At 53.0% G+C, this 17,366-nt stretch overlaps 1 pseudogene; it reads right to left on the reverse strand.

Moving 5' to 3' along the window:
- Nucleotides 1-13,418: 13,418 nt before the first annotated feature.
- Nucleotides 13,419-16,680, reverse strand: LOC123056144 (uncharacterized; annotated as a pseudogene).
- Between the last annotated feature and the right edge of the window lie 686 nt (nucleotides 16,681-17,366).

Here is a 17,366-nt window from a genome sequence, read left to right on the forward strand (position 1 = left end):
AAAAGGAGGCCCATGCGCAACATAGAAGGGAGGTCACTCACGCTCGGTCTCGTTAGCAGCTGGTGTGTACTGTAGCACTAAGCGCTCCCGAGCAAGAACTCAATACAAACCACAAAGCAGGAGTAGGGTTTTATGCATCCGTGCGGCCCGAACCTGGGTAAATCGCTCGTGTGCCCCGCCTCGATCTGCTCTTCGTGCGACCTCCGCCCCCTGCCGAACCGAAAGGGGCTCGGTCCGCCGGTCCCATAGGTGTCCGTGGTGGGTCAGCAACCCCGACATCTTTGGCGCGCCAGGTAGGGGCCGCATCGAGGTTGTGCGAACCTGATCCGGCGTTCGCACGAGCTAAATCCTCATCGTCTTCGTCGACATGCCGCCGAAGAAGAAGGCTTCAGAGGCGGCTGCTCCGTCCGCGCCAAACCCACCATCGCCGGAGCAAACGACTGGTGGGGTAGACGCCGGTGGAAGAACGGGCGTCGACGAAAGAGCTCACGATGCTGCCAGGTCCAAAGACAAGACTGCACTGCCCATCGGCGGCGCAATCGGCTCTCATAACGACCGGGCGCACTCCAAGACTTCGGCGTCCGTACACGCACCGCGCCCATCCTAGGAGGCGCGAGACCGGCAACGCCATGGTACTCACAGTACCATACGTTTCCTGGATCAAGATCGAGCTGGTGGATCTCGGGGTGCTCAAGACCAGCATGCACGCCAACATGCTGGCACGAATAGGGCACAGTCGCCTGGACGAGATACTGCTCCTTCTAACATAGTTAGAAGTCCGAGCATATCCCGCTCCTCGCACCGTTCGCCAGCACCATCCGCCACTCCAGCGGAAGCTTTGGCGCGAGCTCAACTTCTCCTAGACTACCCTCCGGCGGCAGACAAGATCAACGACTGGAGGGCCACCATTCATAATCTCATCGGTTTTGCCGACGGCGCCATTCCACGGCAGCCGAGCACTTCGCAGCCGCGGCAAGCCAGCCAGGCACGAGCAGGTGGCGACAAGACCGGTGGGGGTGCGACCACCGTGCACTCTCCGCCCCGAAGGCCAAGATCGCCGACTCACTGGATCCACCGCGACAGTGACTCCACTGCGTCATCAGATCCTCGAGCTCGTCGCGATCAGCACCAAGTTCTTCACGAACGACAGCAAGAAGACGCTCGTACTCGCATCGAGCGCCGAAGAGAAGCGCGGCGTCAATCAGACCAGCGTGTTGGGCCCTTTGTCGACATGCAAGCGCCCGGGGAACCAGGCAATTTGCCGTACGCGGTAGGTTGCCCTGCGTTTACCCGTGAGCTGCGGCAAGTCCAGTGGCCCAGCAAGAAGAATTTCAAGCCAGATGTGCCAGAGAAGTACGATGGCAAGTCGCATCCGTCGGAGTTCCTCAGCGTCTACACCATCGCGGTGCAAGCTGCTGGGGGCGGGACGATAAGATCCTTGCCAACTACTTCCCACTGGTGCTCAAGCCCAACATCAGGTCCTGGATCATGCATTTGCCGGACAACTCCATATCATCTTGGGCAGACCTATGCCATCAGTTTGTCGGCGCCTTTACAGGCGGCCACAAACCTCATGACCAAGAGAGTGACCTTCACCTACTTGCCCAGAAGGAAGGAGAGCCCCTGCGCAAGTACATTCAGAGATTCAGCCGTATACAGCACAACATCCCAGATGTCCACCCTGCCGCGGTCATCAGCGCGTTTCATCAGAACGTGCGAAACCGCAGGATGCGGGAGGAGATGGCGATGTCCAAGATCAGAGACGTCAGTGAGCTATATGCCCTGACCGACAAGTGTGCACGTGCTGAGGAAGGGAGGAAACTCCCCGGAGAGAATACAGGAGCAGGAGGATCTGATAGTGAAGATACTGCCCCGGCAAAGAAAAATCGGCGGCGGAATAACAGGAAGAAGAAAGGCAAAGATGTGCTAGTCATTGAACAGTCCGGCAACGACGGTAGCGCCAAGAAGGCCAAAGTTGGTAGCCCCGGCAAGGAGATTGCCGCGTGCACCAACTGCCAGGTTGTGGTGACCGCCGACAAGCAAGACGGCACCAACAAGCAGTATTGCAAGATCCACCGCACCAAGGGCCATGACCTCCAGAGCTACAAGAAGGTCGAGCAGCTTGTCCAGCAGCAAAAAGCTGAATACGAGCGACGCGACAAGGAGAGGGCCCAAGGAGGCGTTGGAGAATCCGGCAAGAAGCACGCCGGCCGGGGAGGACGCCGCGGCAAGGCCAAGCAGCGGCAAGGAGACAGGCCTCCCCGCGGCCGCGACGAGGATGAAGATGACGACGACGACGAAGACATGGATGATGTCGAGACCAGTGAGCAGGAGTTCCAGAAAGCCACGGGAGTCTTGTGCGTTGACGGTGGTGCTTCTTTGCATGCTTCGCACTGCCAACTCAAGCAGTGGGTGCGGGAAGTCAATGCGGCGGAACCACCTGTCGAGTCACGCAAGCTTCTGAAATGGTCCAGCACGCCTATCATCTTTGATATTGGGGACCACCCTGATCGCACGACTGCGGTCGGGTGCTTGCCGATGTTGGTTTCACCAACTATTCGCAACCTCAAGGTCACTAAGATGCTAGTTGACGGCGGGGCCGGCTTGAACCTGATCTCCTCCGCTGTACTCCAGAAACTCCAGATCCCTGACAGCGAGCTTGAAGAGACCGGCACATTCCAAGGAATCAGCCCGGGAAGGAGCAAGTCGAAGGGGAAGGTCGTGTTGCGAGTAACATTTGGCACCGAGTTGAATTTCAGGACTGAGAGAGTAACTTTTGACGTTGCCGATTTCCCATTGCCTTACAATGGGATACTCGGCCGTCCAGTGCTCGCCAAGTTCATGGCAGCGTCTCACTACGCATACAACGTGCTGAAGATGCCAGGCCCGATAAGCGTCATCTCTGTCCCTGGCGAAAAGAAGGATGCTCTTATCTGCGCCGACAAGATCTACCGGGAAGCAGCAACCGCAACAGATCGCAAATCACCTGCCGTTGAAGCCCCCGGGGGGAAGAAGAAGACCAAGTCCGGCAAGAGTTCTGATGCCCACTCCGGCAAGCGCACCTCTTCGGAGTGCTGTGCTACCGTCGAGGACGCACCATCGAGCTCCACCGGCAAGTGTAAGAAGACAATGGCAGCTCCGCCGGAGACCAAGAAGGTGTACGCCAAGGAGGACGGCACTGGTGGCACCTTCACCATCAGTGCCACTCTTGACCCTAAATAGGAAAGCGCGCTCGTTGCTTTCCTGCGGGCGAACGTCGACGTGTTTGCGTAGCAACCGTCTGACATCCCCGTTGTTCCCAGCAAAGTAATTGAGCACCGTCTTGCCGTTTGCCCTCATGCGCGGCCCGTCAAGCAGAAGGTCAGGAAGCAAGCAGTGGAGCGCCAAGAACTCATCGCAGAAGAGATCAAGAAATTGGAAGCAGCATGCCTTGTCAGAGGAGTGCTCCATTCTACGTGGTTGGCCAATCCTGTAGTCGTGCGCAAGGCAAACGGGAAATGGAGGCTTTGTATCGACTTTACCGATGTTAATAAAGCTTGTCATAAAGACCCATTTCCCTTGCCGCGCATTGACCAGATTGTTGACTCCACGGCCGGATGTGACTTGCTTTCATTTCTTGATGCATACTCAGGATACCATCAAATCTTCATGGCAGAAGAAGATGAGGAAAAGACCGCATTCATCACTCCATGTGGCACGTATTGTTTCATACGGATGCCTTTCGGATTAAAGAATGCTGGTTCAACGTTTGCAAGGGTAGTCTATGTCGCCCTTGAGCCACAAATACACAGAAATGTAGAAGCCTACATGGATGACATAGTGGTCAAGAGCAAAGACAAGCCGACCCTGATTCAAGATTTAGACGAGACCTTTGCAAATCTGCGCAAGATCAACCTCAAGCTCAACCCCGAGAAGTGTGTGTTCGGAGTTCCCTCCGGCAAGCTTCTCGGGTTCTTCGTGTCTCAGCGGGGAATTGAAGCCAATCCCGACAAAATTAAGGCCATTGAGCAGATCGAAGCACCAAGGCGCGTCAAGGATGTACGAAGACTTGCCGGTTGCGTGGCTGCTCTCAGCAGGTTTATCTCTAGGTCTGCAGAGCGCACCCTGCCGTTTTGCAAAATATTGAAAAAGGCGGGTCCAATGAAATGGACTCCAGAAGCGGAGGCTGCGCTGCAGGACTTGAAGAGATACCTATCCTCCACTCCAACGCTTGTCGCACCTAAACCACAAGAGAAGTTGCTGCTGTATATAGCAGCAACCAATCAAGTGGTTAGTGCTGCGTTAGTAGCGGATAGGGAGGCGGATGACGAGCCAGCAACCACGGCAGGTACATCCAAGGACAAGCAGGGGGCTTCCCCGACAAGCTCTGGTCCCGGCAAAGATGGATCTGCACAGGTGCACGAGGAAACACGGAAGAGAATGGTGCAGCGCCCAGTTTACTTTGTCAGTTCCCTTCTGCAGGGGGCTATGTCAAGGTACTCTGGTGTGCAGAAATTGCTTTTCGGCCTTCTCATGGCCTCGAGAAAGCTGCGCCATTACTTCCAAGCACATGAGATCACAGTTGTCACTCGCTTTCCGCTGAAGAGGATACTACAGAATCCAGAAGCGACAGGTAGGATTGTTGAGTGGGCACTGGAACTGTCGAGCTTTGGCCTCAAGTTTGAGAGTACTTCAACTATCCAAAGCAGAGCATTGGCAGAATTCATAGCAGAGTGGACGCCAACACCAGATGAAGAAATTCCAGAAACGAGCATCCCCGTCGAGGAAGCAAGCAAAGAGTGGCTGATGTACTTTGATGGTGCCTTCTCGCTGCAAGGCGCCGGCGCTGGCGTGCTGCTTGTCGCACCCACCGGAGAGCACCTCAAGTACGTAGTCCAGATGCACTTTCCCAAGGAGCAAGCGACGAACAATACTGCAGAGTATGAAGGCTTGCTTGCCGGTCTCAGGATCGCGGCAGACCTTGGGATCAAGAAACTCATTGTCAGGGGTGACTCGCAACTTGTCGTCCGCCAAGTGAACAAGAATTATCAGAGTCCGTTGATGGAAGCCTACGTTGATGAAGTGAGGAAGCTAGAAGAGCGCTTTGACGGCCTACAGATGGAGCATATCCCAAGAGCTCAGAACGACATTGCCGATGGCCTGTCAAAGTGCGCCGCACTTAAGTTACCTGTGGAACCAGGGATCTTTGTGCTCAAGCTGACTCTACCATCCGTAACACCATCAACTGGACAGAGTAAGAAGAGGAAGTTGGTTTCTGGCAACTATTTCCCAGCAGAGCTTCCCGAAGCCGCCGCCAAAAAGGTCCCCAAGATCAACACCAAGAGTGCTGAGGAGCAGTCTGCTCCGGCAAACCTTAGGGTTTGTTCCGTTGAAGCAGAGGCTCCCGACAAGCTTTGCTCCGGCAAGCTTGCCGGGGAACGTCAAGCTCCGGCAGAACCGCAAGTTCTCGCCGTAGAAGCGGATGTTCCCGCAGCAGCAGATATGCCTTTAGTCATTGTTGTCGAGCCACAAGCTCCAGCTTGGGCACAGCAGATCGTCCGTTTCCTTCAGACAGGAGAACTTCCCGAAGAGCAAGAAGAAGCGGAAAGAGTAGCCCGGCAGTCAAGTATGTACCAGTTTGTCGACAACACACTGTACAGAAGAAGACTCAACGGTGTGAAATTGAAGTGTATTCACCGGGAAGATGGACAAAAGCTGTTGGCAGAGATACATGGAGGCATATGTGGTCACCACATTGGCGCTAGAGCCCTTGCCGGCAAAGCATTCCGGCAAGGTTTCTTTTGGCCGACAGCCCTCCAGGATGCAACTGCACAAGTAACCAAGTGTGAAGCGTGCCAGTTCCATTCCAAGCAGATACACCAGGCAACTCAAGCTCTCCAGACGATCCCTTTATCCTGGCCATTTTCGGTCTGGGGGCTCGACATCCTCGGCCCCTTTCCCCGAGCAGTCGGGGGCTTTGAGTACTTGTACGTTGCAATCGACAAGTTCACAAAGTGGCCGGAAGTGGAAGCAGTGAGGAAGGTGACAGCACAGTCAGCAGTCAAGTTCTTCAGGTCGATTGTTTGCCGCTTCGGGGTCCCTAACAGGATAATCACCGACAACGGTACGCAATTCACGAGCCGCACCTTCATGCAGTACGTCCAAGATCTTGGCACCAAGGTCTGCTTCGCTTCTGTTGCTCACCCGAGAAGCAACGGTCAAGCGGAGAGGGCAAATGCTGAAGTGCTGCGTGGGCTCAAGACCAGGACTTTCGACAAGCTGCACAAGTGCGGAAGAAACTGGATCGAGGAGCTACCGGTGGTTCTTTGGTCGATCAGGACGACGCCAAATCGAGCCACTGGCCAGACACCTTTCGCTCTAGTTTATGGAGCAGAGGCAGTACTCCCCACGAAACTCGTATACGGGTCACCTTGAGTGCTCGCCTATGATGAGCTTGAGAAAGAGCAGCTGCGACAAGATGACGCGCTGCTCCTTGAGGAAGACCGTCTTCAGGCTGCTGTGCGAGCTGCTCGCTACCAGCAAACTTTGCGCCTCTACCATAGCCGCAAAGTTAACGCCAGAAGTCTCGAGGAAGGCGACCTTGTTCTTCGGCGCGTTCAGTCCGCCAAGAATTCCAACAAGTTGACGCCAAAGTGGGAAGGCCCTTACCGGGTGAAACGAGTCACTAGGCCTGGCACTGTCCGCCTTGAGACCGAAGATGGCATTCCGGTGAGCAATTCCTGGAATATTGAGCATCTTCGTAAGTTCTACCCGTGGTTCCGACAACCACCTTTTATACAAGTCTTGCCGCTGTTGCATGTAATCCTTTGTACAAAGTCAGGCGCAGACCCCGTGCATAAGTAAAGCCCACGTGCTCCGCACATCTTGTCGATTTCATGCTTTATATATTCTTTGCATGTGTGATCTGACACTTTGTGCAGCACCTACTCCCCGGTAAGCAATAACGAGCCATAAGGCTCCATATCTTTATTTTCTCTTCTTTCTTCTCAAGGAAAAGAAGGTTCCCACACGCACAAGTTTGCCGGGGGGGAAGGAGAAGATAACGGTGTGGACCAGGCGTCGTTCAAGAAAGTTTCGTCTTGCCGGAAAGCAAACAACAGAAAAGATAAGTTGCCAAAGTTTGAGCAATCAGATATTTTAAATTTTTAAGTTATCTCCCTTGAACGACTGCACTTTGTATGGAAAACCTGTGCGCGGAGGAACCAACTTGTAGCTAGTTGCGCCCTTACGTTGTTTCGAGTCCGCTCAACAACTTAAGTGAGCTGCGACTAGTTGCTTAGCTAGTCGCGCCCTTACTTTGTTTCGAGTTCGCTCAGCAACTTGAGTGAGCTGCAACTAGTTGCGACAAGGTTTCTTGTCGGTAGCGGCACCACCAGCAAGCTGCTGACGTCCCGCACTCAGCGCTTGCGGCAAGTGTGCCTGCGCCGGCAAGTTCCCTAAAAGCGTAGGGCAAAAACATATAAAGGGAGGAATCAAGTAAAGGGAATAACATAGCAATCACTACCCAGAATAAAGTTATACTACAAAATAGCTTGTCGCGGCTTTAACAGATGGTTTTCATGACATAACCAGCAGCGACAAGAAAAAGGAGGAAACTGGCGGCCTAGTCTACGCGGTCGCCCTCAACCCTCTTGATCCCGCTCACCCTGTCCACAATGGGTGCGACAAGGGCCTTGAGCTCCTCCAGATCAACATCCGGCGGCAAGCTCCTGAGGACGTTGGTGAGGCGGAGGCCCGGGTTGCGGAAGGCCACCTTCATCAGCACCTTCTGAAGAGCTCCCGCGCAAATCTTGCGCGACTCATCGGCCAGCTGCTTTGGGATCCTCTCCCGGAGCCGCTGGAGCGCCGTCGCCACGCCTTTGAAGAACAGAGTGATCTTGGTGCTGGGCTGGAGGTCCTCGTCGGAGGGATACCCGAGATCCTCCATTCCCAGCTGCGTCAGCTCCTTGTCGATGTCTGCGGCAACATTCACAAGACTCTCCGTCCAGTGCTCCACCGTTTCCCTAAAGGCATTCTGGGTGGTGGCAGCACTCTCCAGCAGCGCCTTGTCGGCCTCGATCTCCTTCTTCAAGGCCGCCTCCCGCTCCTTGGCGCCGTCCAGCGTCTTGGTCAAAGCAGTCAGCTTCGACTCAAGATCTGCGTTGGAGTCCTTGGCGGCGCTAAGCTCTTCACCATATGCCTTGCAACCGGCCTCCAGCTGCGCCACCTTCATCTCCAGCACCTTCTTGGCGGCCTCGGCGGCTGCGGCAGCGTCCTTTGCTTCCTTGAGGGCCCCGCCAACTGTTTGCTCGCACGCGGCAAGCTCCTCCTCATGGCTGTCGAGGTTGACCTGCCGCTGCGACAACTCACCCTCCTGCACAGCCAACTTCTCAGCGGCAAGCCGCTGTTGCTCTTCGACTTCAGCCTTCTCGAGGAAGAAGGCCTGCTGCGCTTCGGCAAGTTGCTCCCGCTCCTTTGCCAGAGACCAGAGAGCTTCCTGGTGAAAACCCCCGAGCTCCTCCGCATGCTTCTCGAGGTCTACTCCCGCCTTCGCGACAAGCGCCTCGCGGGACTCCAGCTTGGCTTGCCGCGCGCGGTAGAGTGACAGCAGCTTCCGCAGCAGCCGCTCCTCCTCCGGCTCGCCGCTGCTGCTGCTCGGCGCGTCAACCACTGTCAGCCCAGCGGAGGCGAGCACTTCTCCGTCAAAGCCTTCCCCCTCGACCGGCGCCCTGGAGCTTGACGCCCAGGGGAGGTTGATGAAGATGCCATCACCGGCCTTCAGGTAGACGCCTGGCTGGGGCTCTTCGGAGCCTGGCGCTGCGGCAGTAGCGGACGGATCGGTGGTCGGTGCAGCGCCTGGCGCTCCTGCGGCCTCAGGGTCGTCAGTACGATCGCCAGATCCCCCGCCTGCTGCTGCGGCGGCAGCCTTGGCGGCCTCGTCGCCGGCGGGATCGTCCGCGCCGTTTGCTCCTTCGGGGTCAGCGGCGTCATTGGCGGCAACCTCCGTCTCCATTGGCTCCGGAGCAGATGGATCTGACGGCCGAAAGAGGGGAGAAGAGTCAAGCAAAAATCCAAGAATAAAGAAGATCAAAAGAAGAAGAGAACCCAAGGGAAATTTTTGAAGCAAGGAGATTACCCATGCTGGGCTCGATGGTCGTAGTCTCCGTCGCCGGGGGGACGCTGGTGCTGTCCCTTGGCGGAGAACTCCCCCTTGCCGAAGAGCTCTCCCTTGCCGGAGACCTCTCCCTTGCCGGGGGACTTTCCCTTGGCGGCGTAGTTGAAGCAGATGGCATGCCGGGGGCTGTCTCCGGACGCTCCTGGTGGGGCTGCTCTGCTCCTACACAAATCGACAATCAAGATGTCAGCAAAGAAAAAGCATCCATGCGTGCCCAACGGCGGAAAGCAAACCATGTGCTTACGCTGGGGGGCTGCTCTGGAGAGTGATTGCCGGGTCCGGCAAGGTGATCTCAGGCATACCCTCTTCTGGCGGAGTGGGCTGGTCATCAATGTTGATCACCGGGATCTTGGCTCTCTTCGCCGCTCTCTGGGCCAGTGTCCTGAAAAGGAATAGGTTCGGAGCAAGGCAAATAAGATACAAGACCAAAACAACAAGGATTGAAGAACTACAAGTACAACAAGGGAGTCTTACTCTTCTTCTTCTTCCTCGTCGGAGCTGAACGCGGAGAAGTTGAAGTCAGGTCCCCTTGGCCGCTTGGCGGGAACAGTGGCGGCGGTCTGAGATGACCCCGCGGCGTGAGAAGCAGCAGGAGCAGAAGCGGTGGTCTGAGAAGACCCCGCTCCAGTTGCCGCTGCAACATGAGGCGCTCCCGCGACAACAGTGCTTGCCGCGGTAGAGCGTGTCGCGCGGCGCGGCGGCTGTTGACTCGTCTGCTGCTCCGCCACGTCCCCGGCCTTGCGGAGGCGCCTTCTTGGCGGAGATGGAGGCTTTGCTTGCGGCGAGCTGCTCGAAGACGAGGAGGAAGAGGAGTCGATCTCCAACGAGCCGCTCGTGTCCTTGGCGGGCTCGCCCGACTCGGCGTCACGCCCGGCAGGCTCCTCTCGTTCGGCACGGTTTGCCGCCTCTGCTGCCGCGGCCTCCTCCAAGGTGAATCCGAACTCGCCTGCCGTTGCGGCTGCCGCCGCCTCTTCCAACCTGGTGGCGATGCGCTTCAACTCTGCATTGGTGGTGTCGCGGGTGAGGCCTTTCTTCTCGTCGGAGCGGACAGGCACTTCCACCAAGTCGTCGAACAACTGCTGCACGACGTCGTCTTCGGGCTCTTGCCAAGTTGGCTCGATTCCGTGCGAGTCGCACAGTGGCATCATTGCCCGGATGCGGTCGAGCGCGGAGTTGTTGCGCAACGGGACGACGCCCTGCGGCAACCTAAATACTTCGGGGTGCTCAGGATCATACTTGAAGAGCTCCTGAAGCATTGCGTTGAGCTCTAAGACAGTGAAGTTGTAGTTGAGCCCCGGGCGCAGCCTCATGATATCTGCCGCGTTTTTGAACTCCCAGGCAGGCCTCCTCCGTTCCTGCGGGGGGCGATGCGTCGGCGAAGAAATTTTGTGCCAACGGCGCCCACTGTGAGTCCAGCAAGCCTGAGGCGTTGGATCCTAGTAACGGCAATCCTCGGCTTGGTGTCTTCCGGGGCCACGTCGCTCCAGTCGCTGTCGTGTACTGCTGCTGTTTGGCGCCGGGCGGTAAATGGCTGTGGGTTTTCCTCAACAATCCAACACCAGTTTGCTCTCCACTCCTCCCACTTGCCGCGGAATTCCCCCTCCAGATAAGATTCCTTCTTGCCGGCCCTCGAGACCCAGGCGATTCCGCCGGATAAGGGTTCTCCTCTCTCTACCCGGGGTATAAAGAAATGGCGGAAAAGAGCTACGTTTGGGTGGACTCCGACAAAGTTTTCGCAAAGGTGTGCGAAAACTGCCATGGTCAGGACGGCATTGGGGGTAAAATCAAGGAGGCAGAGGCCATAGGTGTTCATGATGTCACAAAAGAATTCAAAGAAGGGCGGGCAAAGCCCGCAGTAGAAGAATACGGCAAAGAAGGGATATCCGTTCGGAGCCATCTTATGAGCAGAGGCTGGGAGTACCTTTGTGCCCGGATGAGCTCGCGTCTCCGTCGACCAAAAGAGGTAGTAGTACTCCCGCAGCTCCTTCGCGCCGAGCTTTGGGGGGGAAGATGGCCCGCTCTTTCCGCAGCACTGCAAGTCGCTGCGCCTCGGTCGACTTCGCAGCTTTCCCCTTGTCGGCTTTCGGAGCCATGGCGGAAGTGGTGGAGGAGGTCGACGGCGTTGGTAGTGCTGGTGGCAATGGGGAGCAAGACGCTGCTCTCTTTCAGCTTTGGGAGAGCGGAAGAGCAGCGGAGGTTTTCGAGATTGGAAGCAATAACAGGCGAGTGGGCGCACTACCCCCGTTTCTTCTGCTTATAAAGAGGGAGGGAGCGTACGTTCCGCTTTTTCGCATAAAGAAACCACCCACGATCTCTCCCATGACGCCGCATTCAGCGCGTGCCGTTGGGGGAGGGCGCGGTGGATCCGGAGAGAGATACGGCGTAACCCAGGCCGCGTGTGCCCGTGCCCTGTTCTGGGCCTGACCCAACAGCGCTCGGCACCGTGTATGGCCCAGGCCCGGGGGCTCCTGTCGGTGTACTAGAGTAGGGGTACCCTAGTATCCCGAACTTGTGCACGGGCAGTCGCAGCATCCCGCGGCAAGGCTTGCCAGATAGCCGCCAAGATCCTCCTTGGATCCTTCGGAGCCATTCAAGAACAAAGTATCCAGACCAAGGAAACATGACCCCGGCAAGAGGAGCTTGCCGGGAAGGCCAACCAAGGCATCTCAAGGGGCTTGCCGCGACGCACTACCCGTCCCGGCAAGGCCCGGCGAGCGACAAGCTTCCGGACGCGGCAAGACAACGACCGCGGCAAGCTTCCACTCTGTACCTGCGCTCCAGCACACCCACTAACGTGTCGCTCTGGGACCCTTCCAGGCGTACGTGGCGGGAGGCTGTGCAGCCAGCGGTACACAGTGGCAAGCGGCGCTGACAAGAATGCCATCGTGGCGAGCAGTGGCGTCCCTGGCGGTCCCTTTCGCACTATTTGGGCAACGCAGACGGGCATTTAGTGCCCTTGTCCCCTGCCGTCAGGGTTAGGTATGACGCACTGTAGCAAGCGGTTCTGCCAACCACAATGATTTTCCATTTTTGCCCTTGTCTACGTTGCCACCTGTCAATGACCCCTTGAGCATATAAAAGGAGGCCCATGCGCAACGTAGAAGGGAGGTCACTCACGGTCGGTCTCGTTAGCAGCTGGTGTGTACTGTAGCACTAAGCGCTCCCGAGCAAGAACTCAATACAAACCACAAAGCAGGAGTAGGGTTTTACGCATCCGTGCGGCCCGAACCTGGGTAAATCGCTCGTGTGCCCCGCCTCGATCTGCTCTTCGTGCGACCTCCGCCCCCTGCCGAACCGAAAGGGGCTCGGTCCGCCGGTCCCATAGGTGTCCGTGGTAGGTCAGCACCCCCGACAACTATGGAACCAGTATCTCATCTTCCTTTAGTATATCTCATCTCAAACGTCAAGTAAGTCACTTTTTTTCTGCGGTACCAAAGGAAGTAAGCAATGCCCTCAACATCTTACTTAAACAAACATGATGCGATTAGCTCAAGAGAAACTCTGCCACGATGAAGCTTTCCATTCGTTGTTCTAGTCCATACAAATCTCGCATACTGCTAAATTACCCGGATCTTGTGGGGTTGAGGTTGTACTGCATGCACGGTGGAGGGGCGCAACGGCCAAGAGAACAAGCAGAACGCCAAGCCGAATTCATACCTTAAGGATGGTATGCGCGAAGAGATGGGATCGCCCGCCGCCGTCGCCGCCGATTAAGCCGGCGCAGATCCGGCCTTCTTCTTCTTCGGTGATGGCGTGGGGGGCTAGGGTTGGTTGGGTGGAGGACGAGGACGATGAATTTATTCCTCTCGCCGGGCAGGTCGAGGACGGAAAAGGTCAGGAGCGGCGAGCGGCGATGAATAGATCGGAGGAGCATTCTGAACTGGATCGACCAGACATGGATCTGGGCCTCAGGTGATCGGTACAAGAAAAGATATTTCCCCTGGACCATTATGCTCTTATCGCAATTAACATATTAAATTTATCAATTAAAATTCCCCGCAAGATCTGACGGCTAATAAAAATCAGACGAGATCAGACTTGTAAGTACTGCTAAGTACTCCGAGTACTAACCCAATCACCGTAAAACAGCTCTTAATTTATAGCCCCTTACTAAGAGGTAGTACTGAGCTCATAGTACCCTCGTAGAAACTACCGGCATGCTGGTAATTCCCCCAAATCCTGTTTACCACCCATGGTGCAAGCCAACAGTTCCCAGCCATACTTTAAATAGCTTGCTATCTCAGCACTAGTGTTTGGAGAGGCATCACGCTAAACGCATCCTTCACAATTTAGCACCATTTAGCATGCTATAGCTTCAACATAGCGCCAAACGTAGAATGTCATACCCCTCTATTAAAAACATTGATCCCAACAGAGTTTTAGTATCAGAATAATGGATGCAAATGAGGTAAACCTATCAAAAACTAGTATTTGAAATGCATAAATAATTGGGAAAAGGTACTAATATGAAACTTTACATGGTTAAGAAGAGAAACAAGAAAATACTTTTACAGATTGTATATAAGGTACAAAAATTAGCAAGTAAAAAAATAACTATATACTGTTTGACAGTGTGAATTATGGTAGTTGCCATGAGGCGTCCCATATCTGTAACTCTCAATCTAGGCTTGTTTTGATTCATATCTATCTCTTTCCTCAAAGCATTTTCCACACTACTAATCTTCTCGTTTGTATCTTCACTGAATGTAACACAAACATCCTCAAGCGACGGAAGGTTCTCTAAACCCAATGCAAAATCACCAAACTGGAATAATGTGTCCTCCACATCCTGAAAATCTAATTTGAGGGTTTGGAGACTTTGCATGGCTCCTCGTCCAAACCTCAACTCCATGGTGTCACTCTTGACACTGAACATCTTTAGACATAAAAATGGATAAGCAATGCCAGTGTTCAACCGTTTTCTCTGCCTTGTGTAGGTTTCTCCACTTGTATGACCAGTTCAGAGAGAGACACTATATATGCTCCCGAGAACTTGAAGGTCCTCCTCTCCTAATGTTTTCAGTGTGATACTTAGGAAGAACAGGTAAGACATGGAGCACATCCATCTTGGCACTGCATAAGTGATGCTATTAAGCATGTGGATTAACAACAATTGTGTTAGTTGAGCAAACGTTGACGGCAGCTCTTCTTCTATTTTGCTAGACCTTATGTCCAGCACTTGCAGAAATTGTAGATTCCCGATCTCTTTCGGGATATTAGTGATAGATGTACCCCTTAAATTCAAATATCTCAAGTGAAACAAATTGCATATATCATTCCAATGGGTATTATACACTTCACATTCAGCTAAATCTAATACACGCAGGACTGGGAAACACAAGAGTGCTGGCAGCAAACTAAAAGCTGGAGTAAACACAGTAAGTGAACTCACGTGGGACAAGCTCACGGTTGCCAGCTGATTACCAACTTCTTCATTCCTGGTCTGCAAGGACAATCGGCGTATCTTACTTGGTAGATACTCTAATTGCTGAAAATCTGGTGTTGTTAGAAAATTCTCCTCATGTGACAAATAAGTGATGAAGTCACGAACCATATCATGCACACGATGAAGGCTATTTAAATATGAAGGCTGGACCAAGTTTATATTAACTAGCTCCTTCAAGTAATCCTCTCCTACTTCATATAAGCTCCTCCCTTGTTCTTTTTTCACAAAACCTTCCAACCCATTTCCAAATCAGTTGTTCTGCTTCAATCTCATAATCCTCTGGATACAAACCAAGATGCAGTAAGCAAGTCTTTAGGTGTGGAGGTAGGCCAGAGTAACTTACAGATAATATTCTCCTCATCTCCTTCACATCATCATGATTATTGTCTAGCCCCAAACTGATGGATTTGTACACCTTGGACCAATACTCATGTGTATGTGCTCTTCCCTTTTCACTAGACAGCAAGCTACCTATCGCAAGGATAGCTAGCGGAACTCCCCCACATCTTTTTAAAATTCTCTAAGATACTTCAACCAATTGATTAGGTTGTGACTTGTTCTCCATCTCATATATTATTTGATAGAACAACTTTCTTGAGTTGACAACAGAAAGAGGTTTCAGCCGATATACACCACCAGCTTGCAGGGAAACATCAAGAACACGAGTTGTTGTGATTACTCTACTTCTGTATCCATTCTCAATCAATGCATACTTCCGTATCCATTATCAAGTACCTTCAATTGATACCAAAATACATATATTACATAAGAGTTGTCATACATTAATTGGGCAGAATTGAGCTGTGTAATAAAGCTTACCAACTTTTCTTCGACGAATTAAAACTGGGGGATAATTTTACTTCGCCGGCCTCTACACCAACTAGGGACGATGCATACAGCCTTTTTAAGCATGAGTACTAAGATTTTTAAATCTTGGTTACACACCAAGCCTAGTCCTCAAGGATAAATGCATGAGTAGAAGGAAAGCATGGTCCTCAAGAACAAATAGGAACCCAAATTCGCCTCCGTGAGGATTTGAACTCAGGTGTTGGGTTTGTACATCCACTCCCCGAACCATTTGAGCTATGCTGACTCCCAAAGCTTACCAACTTAAATGGCAAAGAAAATAAAAACTTGATAGGTCTGCACTATTGTAATTTCCTTGTGGCATCCATATACGGAACATTGAGGAACAAATATTCACAAACGTACCTCTTGTTTTCAAGGAATGTTCTTATCTCACTGATGAGTTGTTGCTCGCCCCATGATGCTTCATTAATGTTCTGGTACATCTACTTGTCAAGTTGATGGAGCATGCTCTTGAAAATATGCTTCATATTAGGATTAAGATACACGGAAACAAAGGCCGCACAATAGAATTGCAAATTTTGCTTTTGAATACTGATTTGCACTCTGAGCTTCTTATACACTGCATTGGCAAGGGTTGTCTTGCCCAATCCACCAAATCCAACAATAGAGACCACCTTTAGACATTTCTCCGAAACCTCTCATCTCCCTCCGTCAGCATCTTGATTACCTCAACGCTCTTCTCGTCAGTGCCAACGAGCTCCTTGGCCTTTCTATACAAGGCTGCTAGGCGAAGGGTGTCAATAGCTGGACCGACGAGCTTGGCAGCAGCCACATTGTCAACCTTGTACCTATCACGCCTGTCACTGACCTCCTTGATGCGGCTCTTGATGTCTTTGATATCGATGCTGATCTTGTGGCGAATCTTGCCCTTGGTCAACAGGCTAAGGCTCTTATCAATGAAATTCCTGAAGTTATGGGACTTATCTGGTCGGCCATCGGTTTCGATGCGCACCATGAACTTGTCGATGCTATCTTCCAGGCCATATGACAAGTCCCTCACAGCCTTGGCCCAAAGCTTGACTTGGATGTCCGGTGGCTGGTCGATTGGAGCCTCAGAAATCCTGAGGACAGAGGTCTCCATGCTCTCCATCTCGGCTTTGAGGAACATGATCTCGCCCCTGACACCCCTCTGAAGGTTGTACTCCTTGGTGATTAGGTCGGCCAGCTTGGGCAGGAGGGTGCCCATCGCTCCAATCACCGCCTGGGCCATGCCCGGCCTGCGCTATAGCTCAGCCTCTCAGCCGGCCGATGGTGTTTGCGGAAGCAGCAGAGGGAAGACGGTGGTGGCGATCTGCTGCGTTGATGAAGAACTTCGTCTTGCACTACATTGCCTAAAGAACAGCAACATGATTAGTCAGGAGCATGAAGTCAAAACTTCGTTAGAAATTCAGAATGAAGTCAAACAGACAGACCTCAATGAAAGGAGAAAGAAGTGGGGATGGAGACCTGTCTTGAATTGAGAGAGAGAGAGAGTTGGAGAGTGAAGTAGTGAGCGTACTGATGGGGAAATTGACTTTTCGAAAAGCTGATGGGGAAATTATGGACCTTGGTCTTCAGTTTCAGAGCAGATATACAGCAATCCGAAAGAAAGAAAAATATGAGTGGTAAATGAATAGGTTGAGAAAGCAATGATTTCAAGATAGTCGTCACATGACAGCCTAACAACAATTACATATCATGCTGGAACTTAACAGCATCCTAAACATGATTAAGAAGCAGCAGCCACAACAGTTTCTTAAGTTAACAAGCTACAGATCATGCGAGAAGAGCATATGCGAAAGCACCCAATTTACAATATCAGGAGAATTTTTTCTCAAGGGGGAGATGGTGATTACCTAGAGCATCCTTAGAAGCCTGCGTGTGAGCTCGGAGTCAACAGATGAGCACTGTGAAAGC

This window comes from Triticum aestivum, chromosome 2D (assembly GCF_018294505.1).
Source record: "Triticum aestivum cultivar Chinese Spring chromosome 2D, IWGSC CS RefSeq v2.1, whole genome shotgun sequence".
NCBI classification, from domain to species: Eukaryota; Viridiplantae; Streptophyta; class Magnoliopsida; order Poales; family Poaceae; genus Triticum; species Triticum aestivum.